We start from the raw sequence: 16,884 nt of genomic DNA, 5'->3' as shown, positions 1-16,884 counted from the left end.
AAACACTACACTGCAATAAACTTACCACTATCAATTAACTGTTCAACTTAATAGGAGTATAACACTAACTGAATACTCTGTCGCTTGTTCATAGAAACAAAGAAAATATATATTTCATTTTGAAAGTTTCTGACGACAATGAATAAATTCAAACGGTCTGCCAACCAAACGTACACCTCATCAAAACGAATAAGGCTGAACATAGAAATTTAATACATTGCATTGTTGAACACGTGCGCTACTGCACTGCACTGTTAGAAATGATACAGGGATATCCAAAGTTTCGTAGAATTTCAATAAAGACATATTTATACTTAGAATTTAGATTTTATAATTTAGATATAAATGTAATGAAAGTAAAATTATTCCAAGAGCCACAATAAATGTCTCGAGAGCCACATGCGGCCCACGGGCCACGTAATGAGTACCGCTGCTCTAGAGTACCATTCTCTGTTTATTTTAAAGCTGAATGTGTATACACACATCACTAAAAATGAAAGAACTCTGATAAATAGTATTATATTTTTTTTATTACATGAAGATAGGCTATTTTTACCATTATTTTGCATGCGTTAAAGAGCAGTTTCCTTAAAGCTGGCCTTGCAGCCAGAACCTCAATCAGAGGCAACATACGGGGATCACATCAGTTCCTTGTAGTGTGTCTTTCTTCCAATAGATGGCACGGCTGACAATGTTTGGATAGTTCGTAACACTGTCACTGGAGGTCAGGATTAGTTATATAGAGACTATTATTTTTTAGCTGGAATTGTTTTTGTTATTTTGCCGACCAGTTGTCAAGAAGCAGTGGAGGTGTGAAGTGTAGTCTCCAATTTGTGTAGGATAACACGTATGTGTATCATATTAGTGTGGTAATAAAGTATACAGATGTGTTTGACGTGTTCTAATATTCCATTTCGAGACGCATGACATCTACGACGACAGGTAAATATTACCAACTTAAGAATTTTAAATTGACTTTAAATTTGAACATGTTTTGCGCATGATTACTGGCGCTCACGTGCTTTTAGAGGTTACAGGAAATGCACGTTCTCTTAGTTTATTGTGTTCGCGAAGTTCATGGCCATTTTATTTGCTGCGATACAGAGATAATTGTCACGTGTTGAAATTTGACTTTGTAAATATCTGTGATTCTACTACTATTGTAGTATACGTGAGAAAAAGCTTTTAGATAGTCCTAATAGATCTGTTTTAAAATAAGTACCGGTAATTCACATAACCTATATAATGTTTGTAGTTCACGGTCAATATTTAAAAAATGGAATTTTTTTACTTGGAGGCATATATGTCAGTTTGGGTTTAGGGTTATGTAGTACCGTTAAATTGGAATGTATAATAAGTTGTTCAAGTTAAGCGTTCAGAGCCTGCTTCGATACTGTCCCCAAAACTAAAACTTAAATCATGTATGCATGAATAGGTTTTGAAGTACCGGTAACTGAACAATTTCAGAATTATGTAATGCTTAAAGACTTAAGATTTTTAGCATCATTAGACGTAAAAATTAATAAATACATTAGTAGGTCTACTGCAGTAAATACTAAATGTGACATGGAGGCTATGGATTGTAAGCAGTATGACTGTATGAAACAATTTTATTTTTATGAGATGGGGCCAAGCATTCTTCGGATGAAAGAAATAATAATAATACCAATCATGAGACGGTTTCACAGTCCATTGCAGTGAATTGTAAAGAAAAAAGTGTCATGTAAATTGATAGACTATACATCTTCATATTTTTGCACGGTACAGTGAAACTACCATTTTACTTAATTCTCTGTCAAATTAAACTTATTCCAATCTCCCTCTCTTCTTTTTAACGCATTTGCGCGAAAATGATCACTTCAGTTTAAAAAAATAATTACTACTTTCATTTATTTCTCAATTCAGTTACTTAATCATGTTAGGAAATTGGTATTACCGTGCATAGTTTTATTTTCTAGAACTGTTATTCAAAAGCACACAAATAATAAGTCCAAGAAGTTAAAAATTTGATTTCATAAATTGTACTATTGTACTGTTTAAGCAGAAGAATTATTTAGTCACAAGACTATTCACATATGATCAGTTACAATATTTTTTTTTCTTACGGAAAGTGGTATTTTATAATTATACAGGTGTCAGAAAATAATAAATTTAATTTGCTTTCGTGGAAATTCACACACTCGTAACGAAGGGGTTGAAATGGAAGTTTATAACTCAGTGTCCGCTATCCTTTATGAAGGGACCTACACTACTGAGAAATTGTAAAGAAAAGTAATATAGAAGTAAGTCTAATTCTATATGACATAATCAGTTTCTCTTAGGAAATAATTTTTCGCTCTAAACTCTAGAATACAGGTAAGCAAACTGTTCCAATATTAATGACCGTGCCGTGTGAAGCTACTTACCTATATTCTAGAGTTGTTCCATTTTTCATTCATTTAATCCTACACAGTACAAATAATCACGAGGAAAATAGTCTCCTTTGATGTGGACCAAATCTCTGATATATGCTTTTAATTTGAAATAAAGACCAATAGATACTTTTACTAAAATGATTGCATTTCCTGCTCGTCATTCCGCCATAAATTGACTCGTTGTTGTTTAGTCAACTGTCCGAAGACAGGTCTGAACCTCATAAGTGATCAACAAGGCATCACTTATGAGGCAACTAGGCCAGGAGATAATGGGGTAGGATGGCCAGTTTCTTTCCCCCTCCATTGAATTATATCACCGACTAGCTACGTACATATTACACTAGTCAGACTTCAGATGCATACAAACAATTGTTCTTCCTCTCACACATATCGTCAAGTGAGATGTACTGCCTGATAATAGATTTACATATCGACAGAACCTCAATCAGAGGTAATTGACTCATTAATATGTATTAAATATGAACAATGCACGTTCACTAGTTGAGGAGAAAGCTACGTATACTACCAAAACAGCAACTATTTTTTTTCAACCTTAACCTATAAAGTAGCAATTTAATAACTGAAATCCAGTTACTAAAGCAACGTTTTAAGATAAGGATGAATGAAATTATAATTATACTTTAATTGCAGTCAGTAAAATAGCAATTTAATAAAATAAAAATCGTTACTAAAGCAACGCTTTAAGGATAAGGATGGATGAAATTTATTGTAATTATTTTACTTCAATTACTAGTCAATAAAGTAACAATTTAATAAAAATCTCGTTATTAAAGAAACGCTTTAACAATAAGGGAGAAACAGTTTTTACATGTCACACATGCTACACCTCACGTGTCAAAAGATTCCACCCTCCGATAAAATATATCTTGATTCACTAGTACCATAATTAACACTATTTTCCTGATATCTTGGATGTTGATATGCTTTTTTTTTGTGGAACGTTTTTAACAATTATTTTTCTTGTAGGACCATAGTATTTTCTCTTAATATTTCGTATAATGAAAATATAAAAGTACAAAACTCTATATTTGGTCTGTGAAAGAAATGTTTAAATATTAGAGTGATTCATTATATAACCACTAGCTTCGATTTTGAAATAAAACCAATATAGCACATAAGGCATTTCTCCGGTGTTCATATGTTTTAGAAGAAACCTTTGTATTCATAATTATAATAGACTAGAGATAGGTTGTATTAGAATGAGATATTTAAAATTACCATAATGTCAATAAAATCAAATTTATCTTCCCCCAAGAAAACATTTAATTACTGTTGTTTTGTTAAGAATCCCAGAATAAGAAAAGTAGTACATTAACATTACAAAAATACGTAATAAACCATAATCTTCAAGCTTAGACAAGAAAACTCTATAGAATTATATAAATGTTGTATAGGCTAGTTTTTTATTTAACGATTTTATTTTAAATACAATAGGCCTATTTACTTTGTGGAAATTTATACCAATCTTAATTGAAACCATTAAAAAAATTAATATATTTATTAACTGAATTTCAAAGATAAGTAAATTATTATGCGACTGAGAGCAAGCAATTGTCCCTTAATAGTAATTAGTGCCACAAGAAAGCAATGTAGGAATTTATTCAGTCGTGGAATATCAGATTTAGCGTCCGAGGCTCAAGACGAGGATGATAATTTCCACAAATGCATGAAATCTGTTTACTCTCGTGTAACGTACGAAATTTTATCCAACACCTCTTAATAAGTCGTTGCAATAAATAAACATATTAATTTTATATTTAGGTATATAAAGTTATACTTAATATTCATGTTACTGTTGCCAGGAACAAATGGATAAAGTTTACAAAAGTCACTGGTCTCTACGGGACGAGTGAGTAGAGAGCAAAATTGGAAATATCCACAAGTTGTTCCTAGCAACAAAAACATGAATATAAAGTAATTATAATTTTACAATATTGCACTTCAACATAACAATGGGCTATTTTATTAGGTGTTGAGTAAACTAATTTATAATATATATTCAGAATAGATGCTCCTAATACGGGTAGATGAAATCTCTCTTCACGTAAGTATTCTCATCTCCTAAAAGTTACGAAAGAAGTAAAATTTTCATCTGTTTGGTTCATGTGTCGATCTTCGCTCTATGCTATGTACATAAGTGTATTTGTTTAAAGATACCTACAAAGATTTATTTTCTAGTAAATAAATAAGTAAATTATATATATATATATATATATATATATAAAGTTAGCTGATTCCATTATCTGAAAATTAGATACGTTGTTTTGCTCATTTCGATAATTATATTTATAATGCATTATAATTATACACTAAGGTAATAAACTTGAAAAAACTGCATATAGATATACGCTTCAGGTGGGAAGAAATGGAACAAAATGATATAAAAATGATTGTACCAGTTCAGAGCCATATTCATTTTATGCTTTGGCAGTTAAAATAAATCACTGATTTATCGCGTATGTTTCAATTGAAATAACAATTGAAATGATTTTTTTAGGCCTATAATTATTACCGCAATGAGCCTATATGAGTGAAAATGCCAGTAGTACGGCTTCCACTCACAACACGCTACATGCAATATTTATATTCTTTCATATTTGCACTAAAAGCATATTTTTATCGCGCAGAGACTGAGGTATAACATTTGACGTTGTTTTGTTGTTTAATTAACTGTCCGAAGATAGGTTGAAACCTCATAGTGACACCAATAATGCATCATTCATGAGCCATCTAAGTAAGGAGATAATGAGATAGGGTGACGTGTTGTTGCTATTTACCAAACAGGTGGATACTACTGAAGAACATTTAAGAAAGCAGTACTGTATTGATACTAAACAATTTTCAAGGATTGCTTAGAGTAGATCTACATTCATGTAAGGGTAATGAAACCATCTCTCGCGCACATTATGTATGTAGTGTGTATGTATTGTACGTCTATTAATATTTCTGGAGGATTTACGCATTTAAGTAGGCCTGTATTTATGATACTGGAAAACTTGTAATAAATTGCTGAAATGTTTAATTACACTGTAAGACTAAATGTGTGTTTAAAATATAATTGTGTTCAATATATTGTGAGTGTATGTGAGCCGGTGCTCACCCAGCATCAGTATGAATATGGGGACCTACAACAGATAGTGGAAACCGGTTTCGAAAACCAGTTGTAACGGCTGGTGGGGTCCATCATGCTGACCACACGATACCTTCGTACTGGTTGGACGATCGTTCAAATCTGCCGAGGCATGTTGTTGGTTGGCCTTGGTCTTTAATGGACTGTCGCGCCACAGATTAATTAAATATTATTGAACAAATTTTGCAAAATAAATCCATAAAATTCGTCCGAGTGAGAATAAAAACTTCTCCATATTCACAACAGTGACATCATAATAATGAAACTATACCTAATTGTATAACATCACTTAATTGTTTGTAATAAAACTGGAAATTGAGCAGCACAAGTTTCTTCCAAAACGTACAAGTTTTTATACAAATATTTTGATAGTAAATGTTAAAGAGTGTTTTATATATAAGCAATTGAATATTGAAATAATGGATATCCATTGAATCTAAATACACGATATAAAGAGGAAATTTTAATGCGTTTTTATTTATTGGCATATTTAATAGATTATGAAAAATAATTTCCCCCAGTAACTTTTGAAGAGAAATTTCAGTTTAGTAGCCTATATTACAATGCTCTGTGATCTGCGATGTCATCTCCAGCATACTCTTACGTAAATACCATGAATGAACCTGTTCACAGCCGTGGTCAAGTTCAAGACCGCGCAGCCCGCTTAACTACTAACAAAACAGTTAATAAAATTGTAGGCCACCAGTGAAATGTGTTACATATGTTACGAGATTTATTTTCAGTCGAAACGATCTGAAAAACTTCGTTCCGGTTTCTTTGTAACATTTATCCCATACTTATTCCACTCGGTTTGTTTATTTGTCATAATTGTAATCAGCTTAATCAGGACAATTCATTGCCCATTGGTGCCAAAGTTACGTTTCGCAGGTAATCAAGGTCTCTTGCTTTCGAAACTGCATTCTGCGAATGTTGTTACCCAAGCGTAAAATTCTTTCACAAACAAATACTCATCAAATTCATCGGTATGCTCACTAAGGGGTTTCGGGGTCAAATGTAAAACCTTCTCGTGCATTTAGCAAACTCAAGTGTTTAAAATTTTAATCTAGTCACTCGTCCTTCGTTACGACTTTCTGGCAACAAATCCACTTGTTAAGAGTTAGGGCAACAGGTCACGGGGCCCACTTCTTGGATGATGATGATGATGATGATTATTATTATTATGCTCCTGATATATATTCTTCTGTGGTACTGCAGTCCGATCGATATTGGACCTTGAACGAAATTCATATCTGAACATTTTCTAGACTTGGCACATTTTGAGACGGTTTTCACGGCGGAACTCCCATGAGGTAAAGCCAACATGAAGTGGGGTCTTCGCCAAGACAACACAGATATCATGTTGTCAAAGAACGAACAACATGCTCTAAGCGAGATCCGAACCCACGATCATACATTGAATATGATATTTAAGGGGTTAGGTACAGCTTACACCAGTAAAATTTTGGAAATATTCAACATTCACTTTTCTCCATTACTGTATCTAGTACAATAATGAAACTTAGTATGCGTAAAACACTGTCCTTCTGCTATATGAAAAAAATATTTTTACGATTTAACAAAATTATTTACATTTTACTCAAAAACTATCCAACATTCTGTGATAAAATTTTGTGTGTGTATTTATGCATGTCATACCTACAATATGATGCAAGATCACTTCTCTACCTTTGATAGATTGTCTGATAAAAAATAAATTCATGTAAAAATGGTCAAATATCAGTATTTTCTTCTAACACAAAAAAAAAATATATTATTTATTAAGGAATGCAGCTGAAAGAGCATGATATTGTAAACATGAGTTTCAGCAATAAAATAAAAGCGCGAGAACATGAAAAGTTACCAAGTTTATGAGTTATGAGGAAAACGCTTCATCACTGCACAGTGAACTGCCACCATTCTGAATTTTGAAAAGAAAAAATATAAATATTTTTTTTCAATTGTCTTTTTTTTTTCGCATAGCAGAAGAACAATGTTTTACACATACCAATTTTAATTATTGTACAATATAGAGTAATGGAGGAAAAAATGTTGAATATTTCCAAAACTTTATTGCTGTAAGCTATACCTAACCCCTTAAGTTGAGAATTAATTATTGCGTATATCACGATCAACTTTTATATATATATATATAATGTAGGAAATACTAGAACAGTTCCAAATATTATAAATGACGTTCCATTATTACTAGGTTTCCTAACTTAGCCATTATTTGGCTAAATGTAGCATATTTAGAGTGATGCTTACTCATAGCAATTCTAGAAATGTTTACAGTCTGAAATTTAGCTTATTTTATATAACTGTCTGGCCAGTGTGTGGAGTCATGTGGGTCGAGATAATGCGACTCTGGCGTACTATCTACCCGTTAAATGTGCAGGCGTTCTTATCTATTATATGTTAAGGTGCGATGTAGTAAATAGTGCACTTTTACAGTATTGATCATTGAATGGTACTGTTGTTCATAAAACTTTCATGGCATAGTTACGTGATTTTTACTGACCTCATATTTATATCGCTTTTGAGTTATTATTTGTATTTTACCGTGGCCTGGGTAAGCGTGCCATGATAACGAAAAACAGAACGTCTTTAACCACTTCGTGAGGAAGAAAAAAGGAATAGGAAGAGAAAGAACATAAATAACAAGAAAAGGAGGGAAATAGGAGGATAAAGGGAAATCAGAGAATAGAGAAAGGGATTAGCGAGAACGGGAAGGAAAACGGAAACAAAGAATGTAACTTTATATTTAATGTTTTCTAAAAAAGAACTATGGGCATACGTATCTATGAAATAATGTAGTAATAATTTGGCAATAAAAATGGCAGGGAAATTTTAAAAATCTCAAAAAACCTGTTCCATAGGTGTCTTGTCCAACAGTATATCGAAAAATATGCTGGTAATCGAACCTTTATGATACGTAGGTAAGGATTTTAGTCTAGTGTCAATTTAATACACATAATTTATTAGTTTCAGTACTAAATTAATGCTAATTTCTGTTTTATGTTTTAGTCATACAGTATACTATATAGAAAGGATTTGGTCTTCTATCTTGTCACATGCTGTTTAATTCTTCATTCCTCAAGTGCGACTCGCCATGAAACTGCATAATACAATAGGGTGGCTACCGACTCCATCCCGTGGTTAATTTCCCTTCCCGATTCACTCCGAAGCAGTAATTGTAAATATGTATACCGATTCCCTCCGCGCCAAAAAGGAGCTGCTGGACTTAAATACCCCGATTCCCTCCCGTAAAGTCTGGCTGGCTGGCTGGCTGGGTGGGTGTTATGATTTATGTGTTTTGGTTACATATCGTTGCGGATATGAATCCTCTAAGTACATTAGTGTGCATGTAAGCAGTTCATCTGTTAGTGAATCTAAAAACTCGTAATGTTTTCATTTAGAATTAACTAAGAAAAATGTAGAAAATATTGGTTCATAACAGTGTTCTCGACTACTTCCAACAATATTTACACTTTTTTTATACACATAAATAGTGAAAGTTTTCACGTAAAATTTAACAGTTGCTTTTACACGTCACAACCCAACAATTTTGTGTTTTTAGATGTTTTATGCAAAGTAAAGCCAGAGACCAAAATTAAAATAAATTCTGGCGTTATCCACCCAGGTACAACTACAAAGACTTTTAAACAAAAAATGAACTATTTAAAGAATATAATTGAACAATTTATTAGATAACGGACAGATCAATCTTTCGCAATATTGCAATGCCATGTCCTAAAAAGCTTTTCCCAATGTTTTTATGTAGAAGATTAAGCACACCAAGTTATGGATTGGTTATTTCAGTTATATCCTTGACAGTCCGAAGTCTATGTAAAGCGTGACGGAAAATTGTATGTCTGGTTAAGGCATGGAGGGAATCAGACTACACTGAATTCAAACAACAAAAAATTGGGAGGGAATAGGGCTGTACCCTTTTTAGGGAGGAAATCGGAACGTCATTTTTGGGAGGGAATCGGCGTCTCCGATATAATATGCGACGACGGTAGTCTAACAGCCAGGGATCACTCTCACAAGGGATGCACCTTACTAATTTGAGGGCGCTGAGTCTCCTGGTGATAGTCTTTCCCGTGTCAAGTCAACCGTTTAGCCTGTAGCGCCATCTAAATTTAAAAAATTCAATGAAACTTTTGGTTTGTTAGTTTGTTTGTTTTGAATGAATTTGGAATACGGATCAACTTTGTTTTAATTACGGTCTTGTACCCGGAGTACTCTTTCTTACAAGTGAATAAATGCAACTGTATCTACTGTCCGATCACTAAATAAGATGACCCACAGCTATACATTAATGTTGTTATGTCTACGTATGCAAAACTAGCGACAAAATTATCCCTAATTATATATGTTTCCAAGAGCCTGGAAAGAAATCTGATCCGAGAATGCAAAGTGGTGTTAATGGGATGTGCCAGCCTCTCGGAAACGTAGTTGTCGACGCAAGTAAAGTGGTAAAATGGAAAAGACATACCTCGCCAGGTTTTTCCCTTCCAAATTTTGGCTTTTGATATTGAAGACAACTCACTTTTACTATTAGACTCATGGAGTAGTCACAAAGATGAAAAGGTTTTGCACGATGCAATTCTTGATAAGTACATTACTCTAAAGATTATACCGCCGAAGACAACCTGCTATGTTCAGTCTATGGACGTGTAGGCCCACTTTTTTCGTTAGTATAAAGTTTATTTCAGAAAAATGGTAGACTTTGTGAGACTTCGACTAGGTCAGAACCAGTGAAAGCTTTATGACAGACTCTTCGACATAAAGCTGCATTTCGTTATTTATAATCAATTATGTGCACCTTTAAGCCTAAGCCTATACCAACCTATAATTCTATAAATATGGCAAGTAGCTGGCTTAAATGTAATAGACTTGCTTTTTAATGTGGAATGCTCGAATGCCAATTGAAAGACACTGATGACAGTGAATGTGCTAACGTTGCAATAATTGTAACTTGCTTCCATTGCTCACTTTGCTGCCGTTTTTATTATTTTATTGGCATTGCACAGTTATACAGTTAGGAATATATGGCATGTACTTTTCTCATTATTCATTCATTTTCGTGTCCATTAAGAACGTTTTCGCTATTGCGTTTCCTTTCGAAACAGACTAAAAGTGCCGTTGAATTGCTGAACTTTAGATAGCTCTGAAGGCTAAATGGTTGACTTGACACGGGAAAGACTATCACGCTATCACCACGAAATTCAGCGCTCTCAAATTACTACGGTGTTTCAGGTTTAAACTATGTTCGAGTGTTGAAACTCGGAGGCATCCCTTGTCAGTCAGGGATTCAACTGATGCTTCAAGCATACCAGTTTTATAGTAAAATATTATACACTGAAGTAGATGACCGCCTTTATCTTATATTTATTACAGAAGAATCACTTGCTCGATGATATTTTTAAGAAAATTATTAATAGAAATAATACTGATTTCGCTGAAATAGTCAAACTAATTCCATTTTATATTCCTCCATGCATATAAAGAAGAAATTGGCTATTTAATATCCCAAGATCGAGAAAAATATTTCATATGAACTCATCAGATATTTCTCCAGAAAAATACACTAAAGAAGGCATATTTTTCTTTTGCCTTCGCTGGCTTCTGTGAGAAGTATATAGTGATAAAAACGTGGTCTTAGTTTACAGCCACAAATACTTCCAACATAAAAATCGTTTGATACTTAGCTGTATATTCTAATGCACTGTTTTAGCCCCCCCCCCCCCACTTGTGACAAATACTACACTGGAAAGGTCCAGGGAAACTGACCATTTCTGTAGTAATACTTCCTGGACCTCTCGCGTGTTATGTTGGTAATTACTAATTAGTAACAAGTGAGGGAGGGCTACAAGAGTGGAGTGCATTAAAATAAGCCTAAAGTTAAGTATCAAATTATTTTTAAGATATTTTTGGCTGCAAACTAAAACCACGTGTTTAACACCACTTACTTCTCACAGAAGTCAATGAAGCAAAATAAAATTGTGCTTTCACTGATGTAGCTTTTCTGGAGAAATACAAATGAAAATCGTACGCAACTTCAATTCTCTGAGGAAACTGACGTACATTCCGGTACAGAAAAATTATTCATAAGCCAAATTTATATAAAAAAAATATCTATGTAATTAATGCCATATCACGTTATTTTATTTTTCCTTAGAATAATACAACTTTTTTTTGTTTTGGTCCTACATTTAATATCGATTTATTACATTTCTGAGTTCTGTCAGTACTGATTCCTTTGTAGACTACATCTCTCTTTCATGTTTTAATTTCTTTTATTTCTATTACTAATGAATTGCATATACCGATTTTATAACTGCCGCTCATGTGAATCATTATCAATAATAAGTCGGCCTCGGTAGCGTAGTCGGTATAGCGCTGGCCTTCTGTGCTCGAGGTTGCGGGTTCGATCCCGGCTCAGGTCAATGGCAATTAAGTGTGTTTAATTGCGACAGGCTCATATCAGTAGATTTACTGGCATGTAAAAGATCTCCTGCGGGACAAAATTCCGGCACACCGGCGACGCTGATATAAGCTCTGCAGTTGCGAAAGTCCAGGATAATAGAGAGGGTTTGGAATTGAACAGGTTACATCAGCTGCTTGTCTATGCGGATGACATGAATATGTTAGGAGAAAATCCACAAACGATTAGGGAAAACACGGGAATTTTACTGGAAACAAGTAAAGAGATAGGTTTGGAAGTAAATCCCGAAAAAACAAAGTATATGATTATGTCTCGTGACCAGAATATTTGTACGAAATGGAAATATAAACATTGGAAATTTATCTTTTGAAGAGGTGTAGAAGTTCAAATATCTTAGAACAACACTAACAAATATACTCGGGAGGAAATTAAACACAGAATAAATATGGGAAATGCCTGTTATTATTCGGTTGAGAAACTTTTATCACCCAGTCTGTTGTCAAAAAATTTGAAAGTTAGAATTTATAAAACAGTTATTTTACCGGTTGTTCTTTATGGTTGTGAAACTTGGACTCTCACTTTGAGAGAGGAACAGAGATTAAGGGTGTTTGAGAATAAGGTGCTTAGGAAAATATTTGGGGCTAAGAGAGATGAAGTTACAGGAGAATGGAGAAAGTTACACAACACAGAACTGCACGCATTGTATTCTTCATCTGACATAATTAGGAACATTAAATCCAGACGTTTGAGATGGGCAGGGCATGTAGCACGTATGGGCGAATCCAGAAATGCTTATAGAGTGTTAGTTGGGAGGCCGGAGGGAAAAAGACCTTTAGGGAGGCCGAGACGTAGATGGGAAGATAATATTAAAATGGATTTGAGGGAGGTGGGATATGATGATAGAGAATGGATTAATCTTACTCAGGATAGGGACCAATGCCGGGCTTATGTGAGGGCGGCAATGAACCTCCGGGTTCCTTAAAAGCCAGTAAGTAAGTTGCGAGCGTCGTTAAATAAACCATAATTTCATATTTATGAATAATAAAAATTATAAGCTTAATTGTTCATGTATATTTATGTGAAGAAGGAGCTTTGATGAGCATCTAACCTGTGTACTTTCCTCTATGTCATCATAAATAAAAAATATTGTAACATTAATAAAAATTTATATATAGACCTTATTGTAACATTTTTGAAGGTGCAAAGGAAATTATTTAAAAAACTAGTTACGAAACTTAAGGAACAAGATTTCCAAAACATTAATGTAAAAATGGTTCGCAGAGGGTAAAAAAACATGAAACGCTTTACCTCCAAGTATACAACATTCAGCGGGCGTTTTTACGTGTGGAACATGGCTTCAAGTTAAAGACCTCGTGTGATCACAATTATGGCGTCAAGTTTAGAGGCTTCAAGTACTCGACTCCTGTAAACTATCCCCATCTGAATCATGCCTTAAGACTTATTGAAACCTGCAGCTAACAATACGAAGAATGTAATTAAACTCTACTGAAAAATTGCACGAAGTGAATAATTGCTTGGCCTTGAGTGTTAAAAGTATAATTGCAGTACTTGACTGTATCATAAGTACAATTTTTTTAGTGTTTCAGACAAGAATGTGTCATATGACTGTGTAACGTAGATGACACCAATCTCGTTTTAGTGAAATAAATTGTTGAGTCACAAGCAGAAGAGACCAGATGAAATTCATGAAAATAATGGTAAAATTATCCCTGTTACTAGTCAAAGAGGCCCACAGGGTAGCGGGAAGTAAGCCACAAATGAATACTTTTCTCAACAGTAATCTTACTAGAGGTTTTGATTTATCTAGCGAAAATCAAAACTCGAGTGAGATTTAATTGATTATTACACGATTAGAATAAAGTATATAAAGATTAGAAGTAACGAAGTACTCCAATACAATAAAATATTAATTGACTTATGAAAATACAACTGTCTTCAAATGTATTACTGTACCATCTCAACATTACAAATATTACACTAGATGGCAGTGGTAAGTTATGATTAGCTGTTTTCTTGTTATCAGTTGTGCCAACTATGGAATCTTCATTGAACTCTGTGGACGGTTACTAGTCAAGAAGGCTTTGTTGATTCAGTTTCATTTTTATTAAAACAGTTGCATTCCACTTCAATTATCCGGATCCCAGTGATCAACGTCACTTGACATACGATTTTCAATAAATCTTAGTATTAAACAATCTCTGGTACGTGACTGTCCATAATATCGGCAGAAGCTATAACATAACCTAAATAATATAAACAAGTGTTAGAAAAATTTTAATTAGGGATGATGAAATAAACAAGAAAAGTTTTAATTAAGGATTATGAAATAAAAAATAAACGTGAATACTTTTAAAAGGAACAATTATTGAAAGTACAATTTTCAAATTTGAATGTTTTAGTAGTTGGTGGTTCAGTTCAGGTTATATTGGACGTGTGCGTAAAAGAAGTGGAACTCGTTGATGTACATGGTGTATTCCTCAACTTATTCAGGATTTCCGAATGGTGCCCTTCATTTATTTGTAAATAGGGTTTCAGGGAAGATGCATAGCTATGACCAGAGATTTTTATTTATTCTTGTTCTTGAATGCCAATGCCAGTCATATTTGAAACTGATGTGCATCGACTGGAATGGTTTGTAATTTTCTGTTTTTTGACGTTCAGACCAGTGCAGTTTGAAATGTTGGCAAACAAAGAAACAAATGCTAGGGAAGCGATAAAATTAAACAATGCTAGGGAAGCAATAAAATTAAACAAATGCTAGGGACGCGATAAAATTGTGCGATAAGCAGCCATGATTGGTTGAAAGACGTCCTTTCGTACCGTTTTATTGGTCAAAAATAGTATGACGTAGTAAAAGTGTAACAGTCAGAAAAAATTAGATTACCCATACCTAAATGTTAGGCCTAACAGTGTTTTACATGATAAGTGTTATCCGTACGATTCTGAACTTTACTCTTAGCGTTACAGAAATTGATAAGGAGTTATTTATTCTTTTAATTTTTAAATAAAGTGAACAGATTGCTTGTAAATTAAATAAAAATATTAACACGTATCGTTATTTTCTGCCATTAGGAAGTCTGAAAATTCTAGTGCAGTGTAAAGGACGGAACGCTGTTATTCTGACCGAGTGCGTGTGTGTATTCGTAGGTGAGCGTGTATTTTATTGCTCCCTTCAGTCTGCAGAATTATGTATCACTTCCACGCATATATATATATATATATATATATATATATATATACATGCACATATTAAAATGAAAGCATAATCTAAAGGAACAATAGATGGGTGGAATTAGCTCGGGAGAAAGAAGGTTATTGTGCTATAAAGTTTATTTAATAACAGTGACAATATAATAATTAATAATAATGTAACTAAACACAATATTAAGTAAAAGTTTGCGAAATGATTCGTAATCACGTCCTTTTAGATAATTTCATTCGCAGATCACAACATATCCACTGCCACAATTTCCGAAACCTAATGACTACGAAGACTGGTGTCATACACAACGTCATGCTTCCATCTATCGTTTGTTCATTGAGAAATCCAGTGTAAAATAAAACTGTTATGAAAATGACATAGGCCACTGTCTAAATTTTTGTAAAGTTGTGACCAATCAAAACATGTGAATGTTTTATATAAAGTATATATATAAAGTATATATATATATATATATATATATATATATATATATATATATATATATAACATGCACCGTGTCTCGCTTAGAGGGATCGAGAAATAAATGCTCACCATTTAAAATCAGATGAAGATATTGTTTTGATTTACATCTGACAAGATGCAGAAACTATCCAAGTTTATGCACCAATCGTTTAAAAACAGTTGCATGTTCATGTGCATGCGCACTGTTTATCGTGGAAACAAGCCTGGCGCCATTCACTAGAACATTCCGTCATCGGACCATTCTCCTTCATCGAGGCGACAAAGGGAATGTGTATCTGGACATGTGCAGAACTTTTGTTGTTCATCAACTCCCCCCAGGATCGCTTTTTCAGCAACATGGGGCTTCAGTCGATTACTATGGAGCAGTGCGTGGCTTCTTGAATGCAAACTTTCCCAATAGGTTGATCGGAAGAGGAGAACCCTTGCCTGGCCACCCGACTTGACGCCCATTGACCTCTTTCTGGGGCTTTATGACGAATGTTGTGTACCAACGTGGTACAGTTGACACTTTGGAAAACTGAGACAACGCATTATAAATGCAGCTGCATTAATCACCCCACAAATGTTATGGAACACTTGGCAGAAGGTTGAGTACCTTTTGGATGTCTTCAGGATTGCTCGAGGCGCACACATCGTGTTGCACTGACCATTCTCCGAAACTCGGAGAGTTTTTACATCAAGTTGTACAAACAGTTATGTTATAAAACCATTATTTATACTTTAAATTAGCACTTATTTCTCGATCCCTCTAAGCGGGACACGATGTATAGCCTGCTCTTTATTTGGCACTATGTATAATGTATTGAAAACCGACAAGAAAATTGTTAGAGACGATTTTTAGTAAACGTTTAATTGGCAGAGTACTGGCTTACGATGACTGCTGACCCGGATTTATATCCTAGCGGTGCAGGAGTCGTATCTGTGGTGGACAAAGCAAAGACACCTGGGATTCTTCTTGAGGTTCTTCCGTTTTTTTACATTAGCCAACCGTCAATCTCTATTCCAATATTCATCAACATCATAACTATTTCGTGAAGTCAAGTACTCACTGTTGTAAAACAAATTGTATCTTCCAAAATGGTACAGCTATATGTAGAGTAGTATTGTGACTGATGTACAGATGACATGTTTGAGAAGGCGTCGTACGTCACTCGGGGGGAGG

The 16,884-nt window shown here is 34.1% G+C and overlaps 1 protein-coding gene across 3 annotated transcripts in view; it reads left to right on the top strand.

Moving 5' to 3' along the window:
* The first annotated feature begins 751 nt into the window (after positions 1 to 751).
* Positions 752 to 16,884, top strand: part of LOC138715285 (sphingomyelin phosphodiesterase-like) — a 375,698-nt gene continuing 359,565 nt past the window's right edge. For 2 of the 3 annotated variants that reach the window (XM_069848038.1, XM_069848037.1), the window contains exon 1: positions 753 to 942. The gene's annotated coding sequence lies outside the window, so the exon portion shown is untranslated. Of the gene's footprint in view, positions 943 to 16,884 lie in introns of all 3 variants that reach the window. The other variant, XM_069848039.1, reaches the window with a different exon arrangement.

This window comes from Periplaneta americana, chromosome 15, assembly GCF_040183065.1.
Source record: "Periplaneta americana isolate PAMFEO1 chromosome 15, P.americana_PAMFEO1_priV1, whole genome shotgun sequence".
Lineage (NCBI taxonomy): Eukaryota > Metazoa > Arthropoda > Insecta > Blattodea > Blattidae > Periplaneta > Periplaneta americana.
Note: the sequence above shows the minus strand (reverse complement) of the source record. Positions and strands in the feature narration are given on the sequence as shown.